The following is a 14908-nucleotide window of genomic DNA, read 5'->3' as shown; positions in this document are numbered from 1 at the left end:
GCACAGCACGATCACTAACTCAGAACATCCACGCGGATGGGTAACACCATTCAGGCCCTAGGGAATGCTCCTCCACATGCTTGGTGTTCTGTCCTTGAATCAAAAGGAGACTGTGTCTGAATGCTATCGAATCGCATGGGTTACGCTGCTCCTGACCTCAGAGATGGGCCTTGCTCTGGAGTGTGTGTGTGTGGCGGGGGTTGAATGGTGGAAGCACTGAGGTAAGAGAAAAGAGATTAATTGATCAAATAATCCTTCCTCTCAGACAGCAAGAATGCAATGGAAGTAGCATGTCCCAACAGTGGCAAGCATGAATTGTCTTGCTTCTCGTAGTGGTTCCAGAGGTACTCGCAGATAAGCACAGCATTTGCTACAGCTGCACGTGGCAGCTAAGGAACATTTTCCAACATAAATAATTCATAATTCTCCTACGTTTGCGCAAATGCAGGTCAAGATGTAACATGCATGAAGTATGACACCAATTCTTTACATTGGCGATTAGACATGGAACAGTGATGGAACTGTGCATGACATTATTTTTAGAAAAATGAGATTTCATTAAATTTTCAAAACCTAAAAATTCAGCTTTATTTAAATATTTAAAATTGTGTAGGTATTAGATAAAAATGTTTAATTATACATTAGTGATAGTTGCCTTTTAATTTTAATAGGTAATTTTTAATATTTTAAAGAAAATAGCTTTTTAAAAACATATATGAAAAGTAGTTTGAAGTTTTGATATTCTACTATTTAATTTGCATTTTTTTATTATATTAAAACAAAATGTAATTTTTGTACTGTTTTCATTATCTGTTGCAGCATAACAAATTTTTAAGGCTTAGTGGCTTAAAATAAATTATTTTTGTTCCTCATAGTTCTACAGAGTGACTGGCTTGGTGATCTCTTGGGGGAGGTTGGGGTCTCTCGTGTGACTGCGGCACAATAGGGGTGAGGTCTAGAGTCAAATGCAGGTTCATCTGACTGGGGCCTCCGCTGGGACGGCTGGAACACGTGCAGTCTGGCTGACCATACTGTTTCTCCAGGTGACCTTTCCACATGGCTAGCTTGGCTCCCACTAGCACGGCAGTCTCAGAGAAACAAGACTGCTCACCTGCTGGCTGGCCCATCCCAAAGCGAGCATTCTAAGAGACCCAGGCAGAAGCCAAAAGGCTCCCTAGGCCCTGTCCTCAGAAATCACGAAGCATCACTGTCACTGCGTTCTATTGGCCAAAAGTAAGTCACAAGGACAGCAAGGTTCAAGGCCATGAATACCAGGAGATGTGGTTCACTGGGTGCTAGCTCTGAAGACTAGCTACCACTGTCTGCCTGCTGGTCCCCGGCGAATCAGGACCCTCACATATTCAAAAATACACTTACCCTCCAAGACCCCCAAAGTCCATCTGCGAAGTCACCAGGCTTCGGCTCCGAATCCAGGACCTCGACTTCTAAATCAGGTCTGGTGCAGAGGAGGCCCCTCAGGTGTGGTCCCTTGGAGAATGGTTCCGCTAGATCTAAAGGTCTGGGAACCCAAGAGACCAGTTATCTTCCCCCAAAACCCAACACACAACAAGGAGGTGGGCACAGGATAACAACAGATATTCCCACTCAAAAAGGAAGAAAAAAGTGCGCAAAGCAATTCTAAAAGCATGCCAGTTCCTTCCTGGGGACCTGGTCCTGCTCTCTGGGAGTGGTTGTCCATGGCTCTTGGCTTCAGACTCTGAGTTACCCTTCCTTTTCCAGATGAATGGGTCAGTATTAGCAACCAAATAGACTTCTCAGCCTGCTTCCTGCCCATAAAATAGGTCTCTTTTCATTTTGAATTCTCTGAATCCAAGCTGATATAATTCTGTTAAAAACTTGTGGGTTTGTAACATGTCATATTATAATCTACTCCATAGACGAAAGTCACACCTGCATTTGTTCCAGAAAGTCCCTTCTCACCTTACGCCGCCTGTGGGGTTGCTGTGGGATTCTTAGCCTGTTGTCCAGCAGGGAGAATCTAAGAAGTATCCCCTTAACATTCTTAGAAGCCCTGTGTCTATCCAAAGGGTCTAAAGCAAGCATGTCGAACTCAAAGGCTAACACGGGCCAAATAAACAAGATTTAAGTTTATGTGGGTTGCAAAAAAACAAAAGCTTCCATTTTCAATGTATAACTTTGGTACACCAATAGCATTCTTACATATCAGATTATTTTATTTTTTTACTTCACAGCAAAAATACTCCAATTCCCACTTTTCTTGGAAATTTCGATGTCCGTCAGCAATTTTTCGTTTATTTTTACTACAACTTGATTTCAATAGAGACATGCTGAATAAAAAGGGCTTAAATAAATGAGTAATCGTTAACATAAAATAATAGAACATTTTAATAAAAATTAATATTTTTTCTTGAACATTAACTTACCACTGAATAACTGCACAAATTAATAAGCATAACGCAAATAAACCTATTTTTCTTGTTCTCCGAAAGCGAAATATTTCTTGTTGCACACACCAAAAAAGTCAGTCCAAGACTAATGGTGTGGCAATCGGCTGCTAAAATATTTGCTTCTGGTATTAGTGGAGAGAAATGGTGCGCCTGCGCATAAGGCTCATAAGGGAAATGAATGCAACACGATTATAGTAATCAGTCATTAGCGAACATTGTAGTTCGTTAATAATCCTATATAATAAAAGGGTAATATGCAAATAGACCAAACGGCAGAACAACCTAACAACCAATCAAAGCATAATATGCTAATGATATGCTAAGGCTGCTCAACCGCTCGCTATGATGTACACTGACCACCAGGGAGCAGATGCTCCAACTGGTAGGTTAGCTTGCTGCTGGGGTCCGGCCGTTCGGGACTGAGCAAGATGGGCCGGACACGCCCTGGAGCCCTCCTACGGTCCCTCCTTGGCACAATCATGCACCAGTAGGGTCCCTCAGCCTGGCCTGCGCCCTCTCACAATCCGGGACCCCTCAGGGGATGTTGGAGAACCGGTTTCAGCCAGATCCTGCAGGCCACTCCCCTTGGGAGGGTGCCAGACTCAGGGCTCATGGCTGGTGAGCTCTGCTGCGGCAGCATGAGCCTCTCCCGATTGGGACTGATGCCACGAGCCTGCAGCAGGCACAGTGGGGCCGGGATGAGCTGGAGCGGCAGGTAGGAGCTGAAGGCAGCATTGGACTGCAGGTTTTGGCCCGATCTCTGCAGGCCACCCAGAGGGACTCCACCCATGCACGAATTTGTGCACCGGGCCTCTACTTATGTATAACAGGATATTGTAAAAAATAAGTTATGAAATTTTTATTAAAATGTTTCTTACATACCGTTATATTGGCTGGGCAGCAAAAAATATTCGTTGTGGGCCGCATGCAGCCCGCGGGCCAGGAGTTTGACATGCTTGGTCTAAAGGCATGCCCTTCAATTTTCCTGAGGCCTGACCAAAGGGTCCTACAGCCACATCCTTGACCTTATCTTTAACTGAGACAGCATTTTACTGGAAAGACCGTGGGTGTCTGAGAAGAAGATGCAGAATAGCTGGTGATTGCATGTGCAGGCTCTGAGGCCAGACTGCCCAAGTTTACCCATTACCAGCTTTGCGACCTTGAGCTGTCACTTCTCTGTGACTCAATTCACCCATCTGTTAATTGGGATGCATTACAATACGTGCTTCATGAAGGTGTTGTAAGGATTCAATTGCTTAATCCTCTTGTATAATGTTAGAACAATGTCTACTGTGTAGTAAATTTCCAATAGGTGTTAGTTACAATTTCTATGTGTGACTGGATACCCACATCGACAAGGGTAGGTTCAAGTGCTTCTATGGAAAGACTGATGGGTGTGTGTCTGCCTCTGAGTTTGGGAATGTACACATCTGCGTGTCTGTGTCTCTCTGTGTGTGTTTGGGTGTAGGAGACCCTTCTGTGCATCCAATGACGACAACAGCGGGCACCCATATCATGTGTACCATGTCAGACACTATTCTAAGAGTTCTACAGGTATTCACGTGGACACACACGTGAATGTGAACAGCTGAGCACGTGTCCAGATATGTGCTGGCAAGTGCCTGTAAGTGGGGCGTGTTGGCCCTGCGTGGTGAGACCCCCTTCCTTAGTGAGCTGTGAGCGAGATGAAGACGCACACCACGGCCTGCCTGACCACAGCACTGGGTGGGGCAGGGAAGACCCACTACCCAGCGCCTTTCCCGGGCTCCCAGGCAGCTGGAATCGCCTGGGTCTCTTTTCTTTCCACCGGAGAGGGCAACGAGGAGCCTACAGAGGAGCCCAATCACAGCCTGGCCTTCGTTCTCTGACAGCCCTGGTCTTGCCTTGGCCCCAGGGAGCTCAGGCAGGATTCCCGGGCTGGGCCATCTTTTCGCAGTGTGTGCCATTTTCTGCTGAGTGGCATCTGTTTCTGACTCACTGCTTATCCTCCCTGGAAGGACAGAGTCTAACAGGAGCCAGATAGTGAATGTCCCTTGAGGATAAAGCCTTCACATTTTACCTGTTATGTTTCCTTTGCTTCCATTATCCAATGTTGGTAACATTTCAAGCATAAAAGAATATTTGAAAATTTATGAATGTGCGTTTCTTTCTTGCCTTGTTGAGTACATGGCCTTCGTCTCCCTGGGCCCCAGGCATCCCTTTCTGCCTGAGGAGAGACTAAGATGAGGTTTGACTCGGGCAGAATGCGCAGAAGAAAAATATGCAGAAAAGCTTGGCATCTGATGTGCAAAAGAGGACTGTGTGACATCAGAGTCTTTAGACCAGCTATTCTCTAGAGAGCACGTTTTCTGGATGCCTGCATCTCTCCTTGGGCGTGACCGTCGAGTTTCATGCAATGGATGCCCCAGGCAAGAAGAGGACATGCTTCAGTTCACTCCTTCCTGCCCAGAAGATGATGGGAAGGGACTTGAAGGAGAGCAACAAGGGGAATCAAGCAGTCAGATGGGGCTTTGCTCCAGGAAGGGAGCCGGGGAGGGAGGGCTCTGCCCCAGTTTGGGAGGAAACAGCGTCTCAGGCTGCTCCGGGCCAACGGTACCCACCCAGCCTCTGCCTCCAACCCCAGGGCTCCCGGGTAAGGCAGAGAAATCTCAGAAATTCAGCTTCCCAAGCCAACTAACTGCAGTTCCCACAGGCCTGGCTGCCAGGTTGTGAGACAGCAGGCCAGCCAGGGCCACAGGCACAGCGAGGAGACCCACAGGACAGGAGGGGGCGCTGTAGGAGGCAGCCAGGAAGCACCCCGGGGCAGTGAGCTGGTCAGCAGGAGCATCTCGGGGCGCTGGCCAGACCAGGAGGGACCGCACCATGAATTACACAACTCAGCTTCAAGTGCAAGTCATGGCCACAGGGATGAGGGATTTGCCTGGAAACAGGAGGACACCACACCCCAGCATCCCAACCAGCTCCTGCCAGATGTCGCAAAGGCTGCCCATGTCTGCCCACTCACCTCAGCACCATCTTGGTGGGAGAAGCTGGGAAAGGCGATCTGAGAATGAGCCCTTTTATCCAAGAGAAACAAAACATCACTTAACAGGACAGGCTAAGCTGCGGGTCTCACGATGTTCACATGTAGTTGAACACTTCATTGTTTTTCTCACTGCTCACCCAGTAGAAATAGGGAGAAATGCCAGATTCGTTTTAGACTAATAAATAAGAAAGTACTGGGGGGGGGGGGGTTCTGCACAGATGAATCGAAGTGTGAGTTACATTTTCATTCTTGTCAAGAGGACCCCCGTGTCCCCCTTGAAATGTATTTCCAACTAAACACGATGACCCCAGCGGAGGACAAGTCCTGGCCTCTGGACCCCAAATTGCCTCCTCCAGGTGGTGGGGGACAGGTCATGGCAGAACAGGAGAAGGCTGCGTTCAGCCCAGTGCTCACTCAGCCTTATGGGGCTCGTGCACATTGGGTCCCCTCCCCCTGGCTTATCTGTGCTTTGTTGAGGGAAAGAACAAGGTTTTTAATTCTCTTGCTGGGCTCTTCCCATCCAGGTCATTGAGGTTCCCAGTCCTAGCTACCGTCTCAGAGGCCATTGAGATCCTCCTTCCCCTGGGAAGTAAGAATGTGGGAAATGAATGGAGGTTCAAGATCCTACACGGTGTCTCTGGGAGTGGGGGTGGGGGTGGGGCGATGCTGCCACCTCAAGAAAAGACAGCCCAGCTGGAAAACTGTGTACCTCAGCCTTGGGTGGAACCACTTCAGAATCTTACACTCAGATAACTCACTTCCTTTACCCAGAACACCATCTCACCTATTCCTTCACTTGCTCATCTGGTTTGCTGGTTGGAGCAAGATCATCATCCCATTTTATGGATGAGAAAACTGATACCCAAGAAAAGAGCAGGATGCTCTCTGAAGCCACATGACTGGGGCTCGCCTCAAGGCAACATGTAGTCTCTTGCCTCCCAGACAAGAGCTGTAGCACTGTCTCCTCAGTGCTCAGATTAGGGTGTCTTGGGAAATAAGAGGGGCCCCTTTATAAACAAGGTTGATAGGGCTATCCCCAACATCTAGGGAGATGGTATGAGGGGAGCAGGGGGCATCTACATCCTCCTGCTGGGACTGAGGAGACTAAGGCACCAGGCAGTAATAATGGTGCTGTAGTTGACTCAAGAATTCACACACACACACACACACACACACACACACACACACACACACACTACCACACAGGCCATTTCAGCCTCTTGGGTACCCTTTTCTAAAATGCCACAAAGGCAGACTGGCTGCCAGGGGGACCTGGCTAATGCCTGTCCTGATTCCCTGGGTTCTTCCATATTCCAGAGGGGCCCACCCCACCCGGACCCTGCTCAAGAGTTCTCAGTCATCTGGCCTGCCTGGTTCCCCGGTCCACAGTCTGGGCTCTAGCTCTGCCTGCCACCTAGTGGGCAGGCTGTCCTCCAGAACTGCCCAGATGGCCCACAGTTGGCTCTCCTATGCTTGGGGACACCTGCCTCTTGGGCCAGCTGACAAGAACACCCAGACAGTGGCCACAGTCTGCCCCACACTCCATCCCAGTCCCCACGGTGGGCTCAGCTCGCCCAGGCCTTCAGATGGGAAGGCCCAATTCCAGAGGCCCCTCAGCCTGCCTGTCCTGCCTTGAAAACTGCCAACTGGAGAGACGGTCAGACCTGGGGCTGAGGACTGAGGCCGACTGGCCCCCAAAGGCATGGCCCTCAGGTAGCCACACCGGCGCTCGGCTCCTCACGGAACCACATCACTAACAGAAAGCTATCTGAGGTGGATTGGAGAGCAAACTATGAAGCCATGAAAAAAGCAACTGAAGAAAAAGACTGTTTAACTGATCTCAGGATGAGCAATGACCTTCCAGGCAAAGAAGAGATCGGATCAGACAGGGCAAGACATGGTTTCATAAACGCTGAAACTTCTGCACATGAAAAATATCTCAAAATTAAAGGCAAGCCAGCCTCAGGAGCGTCTTTGCAACACTAAGGGTGACGCCCTTAACACATTTTTTTCCACGAACTGTCTTTTACTGTCCTTGCTGCTTTTCTGTTGGGAGGATTGGGATGTTTGTTTGTTTATATCGTAACGAGAACAGGTTACTTATTTTGAACCCCTTGAATTTGGAACCTGTGAGTGTATGGCTTACTGAATTTTTTCAAAATGACATTTTAAATATAAATCAAAATATTTTAATAGATTCTATATAAATGATGAATGAAAATTTAATATAAAAGGCATTCCTAAGGGGAATTTTTGCTACAGCCCTCTCAGCCCAGAGGTCAGGGAAAGAGAGTAGTGAAGCTGACTAAATTTGCCTCCAGCAGCCCCACCCTCTGCTTTCTGCTTCCCTGTCCTGCATACAAGCCCGCCCCCCCCCCTTTCAAAAGCTGCCCTCTCCTCACTCTTCCCCCACGTGGGGCACCCAGGACTCCCATTTCCTCTTTGTCTCCCCATTTTCCAGCCCAGACCTTCACTTGGCCAAAACAGTCTGCAGCCTCTTCTCTGCCCAAGCCCCTCCGGACCCACACCCACCACGGGGGAGCAGTCCGATTTTCCTGAAGTGCTTTGCACATGCTGGGAGAGGACTGGGCCCGTGTTATGAGCCCATTAGTCCCAGAACAGCCTCCCTCCTCCTGACAGCTGTGCTCAGCAGTCACCCTCCCTGCTAGGACTCTGCCCTGGCTCAAGCCTTCTCATCTCCAGGCCTCCTGCCCATCTCTGCCCTCTCTTCCTGGCCTGAGAGAGTCAGGGAAAGGCAGAAAGCTGTGGACAGGCCCAGGTTGCCCTACAGGCTGCTGGTAAAATAAGGCTTAGTGGTTGGTCCTGGGGCTGTTTCTCTGCAAGAAGGGGGCCTCCTAAGGCAGTGCCACAGCGCCATCTTGTGGTAGAGTGCCATCTGTGCAGCCAGGCCAGAACCCATCCAAGAAACTTCCTGGGTGCCTCTTCCTTAACTATTTCACTGTGTAGCCTCAGGGTTCTTCCCTAGATCCCAGGAGAGCCCCAGCCCAGGGGCCTGAAGGACAGCTGTGAGGCTGAGGTCCCAGCCATAGGTCTGGCCTTCCCTGCAGCAAAACACCTAGAAAAGGCCTGGCCTTCTGTGTCAGGTCGACTTTGTCACTCCCATCTCCTCTGAGCCTAGGGGCAATTACAAAACCTCATGAGCCTCAGGGCCCTGCCTCTAAAATGGGAGCAATAAAAAGGCTGCAGAGGAAGAGATTGGGAAATAAAGCCCTAGAGCAGCGCTGGCTCATTGCACGTGTTCGAGGAGCCGTGGTTTCCGTTCCCTTTTGTCTGGGAAACCTAGACTTGCTCAAAGGACAGCCAAACCCAAGGCCAAGGATGAGAAGCATTTCCACCTCGGCTCTTCCGAGAAACCATTCTGAGCTACTGCGTCCTATTTGCCTCTCTGAACCCCTTGGGTTAGGGTGACCAACTCACCTGGTTTGCCAAGGACTGAGGGATTTCCAGGGAGTGAGGGTCCTTCGTGCTAGAACTGGTGACGTCCCAGGCCAACCTGGATGAGGTGGTCACCTATCCTTCCCTTTCCTCACAGTCCAGCTCTAGAACTTCACAATCGCTGGGCATTAGCCCAGGAAGCTGCACCGTAACATCCCCCAGGCGATTCTTATCAACACCAAGTCACTGGCCCGGCACCCTCCGTGTTTTCTCTTAGGCTTCTGGTGGGGGCACTACGCTTCAACTAGGCCGGAAGCCAGCTAGGCAAAGCATACACTCAGTGCAGTGACGTGACCTTGGAAAGACTTTGAAAAACTTTCTAAACACCAGGCACCAGGTGTCTGTCTGCAAAGTAAACCAGCAGCAAACCATGTTCTCAACTCAGCGTTAGAGTTTGTGCCCATGTGTTGCTCCTCTATTATTCTTCCATTCATTCATTGAATATTTGTTGAACACCTATTGGCTTGGCACAATTGGAATTTATGTCCTAATTAAAGGCTGGTGCACGACATTCATGCACTTGGCAAGGGAGGGAGTCCCTCAGCCCAGCCTGTGCCTTCTCGCAGTCCGGGATCCCTCGGGGGATGTCTGCCTGCCGGCTTAGGCCCACTCTCTGCAGGCAGACATCCTCTGAGGGGTCCTTAGTGCTGCCACCACCACTGCGCTCGCCAGCTGTGAGCCCGGCTTATGGCTGAGCGGAGCTCCCACTGAGGGAGCGCACCGACCACCAGGGGGCAGCTCCTGTGTTGAGCGTCTGCCCCCTGGTGGTCAGTGTGCATCATAGCGACCAGTCAGTTAGCCGTTCGGTCGATTTGCATATTAGCCTTTTATTATATAGGATGATGGGACATAAACAATTACCACTTATATACAAAGTAATTTTAGGTAGTAGTAAACACTACTATACTACATTCAAAGGCATCTCTGAGGAGGTAATAGTCGAACCCTGAAAGTTGAAGAGCCAGCCACACTAAGATTTGAGCAAAGGTGTTCCAGGAGAAGGAATGGCCATTGCAAAGGCTCTGAGGCAAAAATAAGGAACAGAAAGACTGGAGTGGCTGGAGTATAGGAAGCCAGGACAGAGTAACAGGAGCTGAGGTTGGAGAGATGGGAAGGGGCCAGTTCAGACACATGGGGCCTTCTGGACCACGGTAGACCTTTGCCTTTTATTCTGTAGGCAATGGAAAGCTATCAATGGTTTTCAGCAAGGAAATGACAGGAACTGATTTGTGTTATTAAAAGCTCGTTTTGGGATTCTGTGTGGAGAAGGAACTGGAGAAAGACAAGAAGTGGAAGTGGGGAATCAGTTAAGAGGCTACTGCAATAGTCCAAGCAGGAGATGACAGAACCTGCAGAAGTGCAAGGATCCAGGATACATACTGGAGGGAGACACAGGGCTTGCTGATGGATTAGCCGTGTTGGGAGCAAAGGGGCACAATCAAGGCTGTCTCCTAAGCTTTTCACTTAGGAAGGGGGAAAATCAAGTTTTAATGCTTTGAATGAGTCTTCCAAGTGGCGATGGCAAATGTGCTCATGGAGACGACTGGGCTTTGTACAAAGGCAGGGGAGTATCTATTACCTTTATCCCCAGGCCAGTTCAATACTTTGAAAGGTTACAGTAATTTTTAGTTTAGCCAGAAATGGATGCTGCCTTTTCTTTCTGAAAGGAATTCTCAGTAAGGAATTTGGAAAACTGGTCATCAGTGTCAAGTGATGTTTTGTACAAAAACAGTTGCATCAGTCAAGACTCCTTTTGATCACAAGTGACAGAAACCCAAGTCTAACGGGCGAATCCAGAAGAGCATTCTTTTGGATCCCACAATCAGACCACAGAAAGAGAACTGGACTCTCAGATGCTTTCAGACCTCTCAGTCTCTTGACCCTGCTTCTCATTAAATGTAGCCTTCATTCTCCCGGTCCAGGGAGAAAAAGTTAAAGTTAAAGACTAAGAGGAAAAAGTGAAAAGACTAAGGACATAGTGGAATTTTAAAGGGAAAGCATATACTTGTTAACAAGAGTGGTCAAAGGAATGAAATGGCTAAGACAGAACAAAACAAAAAAAATTTGAAGATAAGAATAATTAGTAAATATTCAGTTAATCAAATAATAACCACTTAAACAAAATAAAAATATTTTAAATGACTTTAAACATTATAAGACTAATAGATAAAATGGAAACAGGTTAAGCCAAAGTCAGCAGGACAGAGTCCAAGGGCCAGAGGGACCAGGCTGGGAGAGTGGAGGGGGCGGGGGGTCTCATGGGCCTTTTCTAAGCCTGGGGTTCTCTTCAAGGCACCCCTGCAAGCTGAGATCTTGGCCAAGCTGGGCCTTAAGTCAGAGCCTCGGGAAGTGCCTCTTTCCCAACTACCTGTGTGCCATTCCTGGAATTGGAGGGCATGCCCCATCTAGCATCAGTCAGCCAGGCCCTTCAACCAGTGCTCTTATGAGCACACTTGCCATCTCCACCTGAATGACTCATTCAAAGCCTAACACTTGATTTTTTTCCCTTCCCAAACCTGCTCCTCCCCTAGCCTTTCCCACCCCACAAAAAGGTCCTTTCATCCATTCACCTGGGTTCCTTCTAAGGGAAAAGCTTAGGAGGCAGCCTTGAGTGTGCCCTTTTGCTCCCAATGTATCTAATCCATCAGAAACCCTCTTTAAAGATGACTTTGCATATCTGGAAAATTATATATATGTATATATAATATTTCATATGTAACATTATATTTTGTATAATATAAATTATTATACATATAGTTACATATAATTTTATATTATATATAATAGATATCCATCCCTTGGACCAGCAATCCCACATCTAGAATCTATCTCAAAGATATACAGGCAAAATATTTAAAACGATATGAACTTATCTCTTCATTACCACACTATTTACAAAACCAGAAGACTGAAACAATCCCAATGTTCACCAGTAGAGGACTGGTTGAATAAATGGTGGTACATCCTATGAATAGAATACTATGCACTGTGATAAGAAATGTGGAAGAGAAAACATATGGACATCCAATAAGCATTCACGAAGCTACCCAACTTTATTAATGCAGTTCACTGTATGTCAAATATAACTAAAAAAAAGGTGTAAAATAAAAACAAATTCATCTCCTTTGGGAGTTATTAGGATATTAACTCATTCTAAAGGTTAATAGAAAAAGGAAAAGAGTCAAGCAATATTATCTAGTCTTTTTTTTATATGAATTATGCTTTAGGAAAACCAAATAGTCAATGGTTCAGTCATAAATTCAGAAGGAATAATAGAATTAGAAAACCACTATTGTGTAATCATGAATAAAATAATAAATCTGGACAAAGAGCACCAACGGCTGCTAAAACTATTAGGTTAGAAGCTAATGTGGAATTTTGTAAGGATGGATTTGTCTGACCACATCTGAAATCAGCAATAAAATTAACATCACTGAATGTGGAACAACTAGAACCTCCTAGAACATATTTTTGCAAAAAGAAAAGAACCTGAGTATTATCAAGCTTCGGAATCTAAGTGTGTGTGTGTGTGTGTGTGTGTAGGGAGGTTTGAAGAACTCATTAAAGAATGCCTTAAGGGTGCAATTAGTCAAATACTGTGGGAAATTCTATAGGTCAACAAATAAATACCATAAAAGGGAGTGGGAAGAGAAGCTGTTGGTATAAATTAAAAGAGACTTAAAAAATAGATTGATCAGCCCAGCCAGCTCCATTCCTGGTCCCGCACATGCTGGGTTTTGGGTTTGATTCCCAGTAGGGGAAGTGCAGGAGGCAGACGATTGATGTTTCTCTCTCATTGATGTTTCTATCTCTCTCCCTCTCCCTCCCTCTCTTAAAAAAAATCAATAAAAACATTTTTAAAACAAAAATTCTTAATGGATTGATCAAATGCAATGTGTGAACTTTGTTTTGGATCTTGATTCAAACAAACGACTGTAAAAATACCTTTCAGAGATGAGTGGAAATTTGAACAGACTAGGTATTAGCTGATGTAGAGGTATTATTAATTCATCTTGTTAGTTGTCATGATGACACTGTGGTCATGCTTTTTTAAAGCGTGGTTACCTGTTGGGCATACATACTGAAGTATTTACAAGTTAAATTAAACCGTATCCGAGATCTCCTTTAAAATATTCCAGTGATAGTGCAGGGGGAGGGAAGGGAGATGGATGAACAACATTTGCAATTCTGAAAGGTCAAGATGGATGGTTACATGGGGGCGGGGGGGCGGGTAAATATATTATTTTCTCTGCTTTTGGGTGCATTTGAAATTTTCCACAATAAAGAACTGGGGGTTTGTTTTGTTGAATTTTAAATGGGCTGTGTTCATACAGATCACAGCCCTGAGGCTGTGTTCTGACCTACTGGGAGTTCAACAGTACCCCCCCTCCCTTATCCACACTCAGGCCACATGCTCAACGTCTGTAGGGCAAAAATGAGAGAAATGAGTCAGGGGTTAAGAAAAGCACAAAGCAAGCCATAGGGGGAGAGGGAGGGAAGCAGTGGCTCCGGACACCCACCTCTGTGCTGGGTTCATGGAGAGTGGTGGGCCCTGGCAAACGGAAGATCACATGCCCCGCCAAAGGGGAAAGCCAGTGTTGCCATATGGGAATAAGGCCCCAGAGAGCCAAGTCTGACTTTTCATTAGAAAGTTGAAATCTGGGCATTTCAGTGAAATCTCCCAGCTTGCAGGCAAATGGAAAAATAAAAAATAAATCTAAACACATTGCCAGTCAGTGCTAGAAAGCCAAACAAAACCTGTCTGGAGGCTAGATTTGTTCCACAGACTGCTGTTTGGTGACCCCTGACACCAGACCATGTCATGCATTATACAGTAATGCATTAATAACTGGTTGACATTCTTAGCCGTTGGGTCAACTGAGACTGCACACGTCTGAAATCCCCAGATCTTTTACACGCAAACAGCTGTCAAGCCAGGCGTGTTCCCCACACTGAACTCTGAACTGAACACAGGCTTACAATTGTCTCTATCCAATTGCATCTTGTCATTTGTCAGACACATTTGTCTCTGGATTGGCTCTCTGCTCCTCCAAATTCTACTGAATCTGCTCTCCCTCTGGCTTCGTGTCGCATACAGTTTTAATAAGCCTGTTTTCATCCAAGCCATCTACAAAGCTAATGTCAGCCTGGGTCATGTCAGGCTTCTCTCCTGCTAGAAATCAGCTATAACTTCAACCTACGCTCGAAGTTCATCTATTTCATATTTACCCATCTTCCTCATTGAAGCCACCATGCACTATATACACACCAGTCTTGTGGTAATAATAATGTCACCTCCTTACACCTGTATAGGACATGGTGATTTTTAAAGCATTTTCCCATAATTTTGACATGATCTTTATCACCCATTGCAACTTTAAAAAATCCTATCACTAGCACATTAAGATGTTAGACTACAAATTTGCCTGTGGTCTGTTTGTCACCCACCAATAATTCCCTAGCTGGGGATTTCTAGATAGAAATAGAGACAGGGCAACTAATTTGTCTTCCTGCCTTCCCCCCTCACCAGAAAAACGGGTCCCCAAACCACAGCCATTCCAGCAATAACCAATAGGGACAGAAACTCTGTTGAAGAGGAAGAAGGTTCTAGCGGTGAGAGTTGACAGGACATGGAATGGGTTACCTCGTGAAGAAATGCCATTTTGATGCCAGCAGCTTTCAAATAGGAGCTGGGGTTTTGGAGAAGGGGTTTCAACGTGGGTAGAAGTGGGGCAGGATGATCTTTCAGTCATTTATTTCTGTCCAGGTAGGGAACCTGCTCTGTGCTCGGCTCTCAAAAGTACCTGACCAGTTCTTGCAGTAAGTAACCTCTGAAGGTCAGCAACGTTCCCTTGGCAAGTCTGATCGTTTTTATGGTTCCTATGTTTTAAAAATTAATTCTCTTTTTAAAAGCAGCTTTCAGCAAATTTTCTCTTTAAAATGCCAACCTTTTCTCCATTGTTCAAAAATGGAGAGAATCCACTCCTTGGAATATTAT

This window comes from Cnephaeus nilssonii, assembly GCF_951640355.1.
Source record: "Cnephaeus nilssonii genome assembly, chromosome: 15".
Classification (NCBI taxonomy): domain Eukaryota; kingdom Metazoa; phylum Chordata; class Mammalia; order Chiroptera; family Vespertilionidae; genus Cnephaeus; species Cnephaeus nilssonii.
This window is presented reverse-complemented; position numbering follows the sequence as displayed.